The sequence below is a fragment of the Raphanus sativus genome, unplaced genomic scaffold (genome assembly GCF_000801105.2).
Source record: "Raphanus sativus cultivar WK10039 unplaced genomic scaffold, ASM80110v3 Scaffold1107, whole genome shotgun sequence".
NCBI classification, from domain to species: domain Eukaryota; kingdom Viridiplantae; phylum Streptophyta; class Magnoliopsida; order Brassicales; family Brassicaceae; genus Raphanus; species Raphanus sativus.
The window spans coordinates 6,011-9,015 of NW_026616421.1; positions in this window are offsets into that span (position 1 = coordinate 6,011).

Here is a 3,005-nt window from a genome sequence, read left to right on the forward strand (position 1 = left end):
TTCCGGTGATGGAAGCTGATCCTCAAATGGCGAGGGATCCCCCATAATTTGAGCGTCCGAGGAGCAAGAGGTCCCGGACTGACCAAGTTGACAGACCTTCGAGGTCTTCCTCCTCCTCTTCTAGAGGGGGAACCGTTGGCTGGAACTTTTCTCACTCGAAACCCGGGTCAGTTTTGGATGATTCGTGGGGCTTGGCTATGCTGATGAGGCATATGAAGAGAACCGGGTGTTCCCTCCCCTTGATCTCCAACCTCACGAACAAGGATGAATATGTTGAGATTGCCCATTACATGGGTCAGGTACGAATTTTATTTCAATTTTTTAGCTTAATTCTTTTTAAAAGACGTTCACTAAATCATTGTTTTTGTTTTTCTAGCTGGCTGGCGCTATTAACAGGGCTCAGTTCAAGTTCGAGGACACTGTGCACAATGCCCCCAGCGCCGAAGAATTAGCTCAGGTTACTGATCTAGTCAAGGCCACCAAGACCAAACTCAACCAGACTCGGGCTCTGATCTCGGAACTTCAAGCCGAGGTCAAGAGACTTGGCTCCAAAGCTGATGTTCAGCAAGGGACGGCCGAGAGCCAAGCGATTGACATCCAGGTGAAGAGCAGGAAGATTGGGGAGTTGGATGCTGCTCGGAAGATAGCCGAGTACCAGGTTAAAGAGCTGATTGCTTCATCCCAAAACAGCCAGAAGAACAAGGAAGCTGAGGTCAGGCTAGCCGTCCGGAGAGGAAAGAGGGAGGTAGCTGACGCTTACAACTAGGTTCTGGTTTCTGTTAAGGAGAAGTTCTCCAAGAAGAAGGACGAAGTCGATCTTCTGGTTTACACTCAAGAGCTTCATGCCAATACTGAGCTCCTGAAGGACATGCTGGACAACGAGATTAAGAGTGCTGAGGACGAGTACGCTCTCTTGGTGGCTATGATACCAGAGGCTGTTGCTGCGTACAAGAAGGCTCAGGTCTCGGACTTTTCGATCAGCAAGCTCCCTCTTCCTCAACTCTCTGAGAGCTCAGCCCCAGTTGTTTAGTCTCTCTTTTTCTGGAGAGTTCGGTTCTAACTTGGGATTGGTGGGTTCTTGCTCAGCCCCAGCTGAAGCCGCCTTGGGAGATGATGACAAAGAGATGGAGGAAGAGGTTCCTGACGAGGAGGATGATCCGATTAACAAGGGAGCTGAGAAGAGCTCAGATGACAAGGAGGTTTAAGAGCTGATGCTCTTTTATGCGTTTCTAGAATTTCCGCCCAATGGGCTTTTGTTTCATTTGTTTCTAAGACTTATAGCTTGAGGAGGCTTTTAAACCTTCGTTTATGTTAAGGTATTTTGAACCTTTTTTCTGGCCTGAGGAGGCCTTTAAACCGCTATTTATCAAAACTTGGTTTTCAGTTTCGTTTCAAGTCTTTGATTTGACTTAGTCATTTTTGGATGAATTCGATTTTTGTCAAGAGTTTTTGATAGGAAATGTATTTCGGTTATTAACTAGGAGGTTCAGTGAATCCTTGAAGTTAGGTCTCGGGTTTTATGATAAGTCTAGAAGACTCGGATTGTCTTTAGTTCCTTAAGAGGAATTCTTGGAATATCAAGATTAGCTCAAGGTTTTTAGGAACCTGAGTTTGGTTTGGGCTCTCTTTTGAGAGTGGTTCATGGGAACCCGAATTCGTTTGTGGGATTTTAAGACCCTTTTAGACTTGCTTAGGATTTTAAGACCTTTTGAGATTTGATAAGGATTTTAAGACCTTTGTATTTTGTTGAGGATTTCAAGACCTTATGTCCAGATCCGTGGAGACCTGATTATGTTTGAAGGATTTTAAGACCTTGGTGGTTTTTAAGGATTTTAAGACCTTAGACTTAGGTTTATCAGCTTTGATTTCATTTGAAGGATTTTAAGACCTTTGAGAGCATTAAGGGTTTTAAGACCTTAGGTCCAGGTTCTTAGAGACCTGGGTTGATCCGAAGATTTTAGGTTCAGGTTCTTGGGGGACACGAATTGTTGAAGAGTCAAGGTATCGAAAATAATTGCTTTATTGATAATTGAATACATGGTATCATAACAATCATACAATTGCTGTATCATAATGATCATACAATTACTGCTTGGGCTATGTGATAATCAGACATATGCCCCTTTTGGTCATGGTGAACAGAGTGTTGAGATGAGGTTGGGGCTGCACTCATGACGGAGTTGCCTACGTACCCAGTCAAGGGATCAAGCCTAACGTAGTTCAAGAATTTTAGGTACCTAATGATAGTATCTCTTAAGATTCGTGGCGTTCCACAATCTGATCTCAGGTACCCCGGTTCGCACCTTCTGGAGCTTGTAAACACCAGGTCGTACCACATGGATGATCCGATAGGGACCTTCCCAGTTGGTTCCTAACTTCCAAGCATCTGGTTCCTTGGTTCCTTCTAAGACTTTCCTAAGTACTAGGTCACCTACAGCGAACTGTCGGGGCCTGACTTTGGAGTTGTACTGTCGTGCCATTGCTTGCTGATAGTTTTGAATGCGAATCAGAGCTCGGTCCCGTCTTTCCTCGATTAGATCGAGGCTGTCCGTCATGAGCTGGTCATTAGCTACAGGATCAGACGTACAGAGTTTTCGGCGGAGGCTACCAGCAATGATTTCGGCTGGGACGACAGCTTCCATCCCGTAAGCTAAGGAGAAAGGGGTTTCCTTTGTAGCCTTTCGTGGGATGGTTCGACATGCCCAAAGTACTTCAGGTAACTTTTCTGACCAGAGTTCTTTCTGGGTTCTGAGGCGTTTCTTGAGGTTGGCTAATACTGATTTATTAGCAGCCTCCGCCTGGCCGTTTCCTTGAGGGCGTCGAGGTGTTGAGAAGGTCAGGCGGATATTCCATTTGTCGCAAAATGTTTTGAAGTCGTGGGATATGAATTGTCCTCCATTGTAAGTCACGATTTCGTATGGGACGCCGTGTCTACACACGATATCTTTCCACACAAATCGTTCGACCTCGAATCTGGTTACCTGTTGGAAAGCTTCAGCCTATAT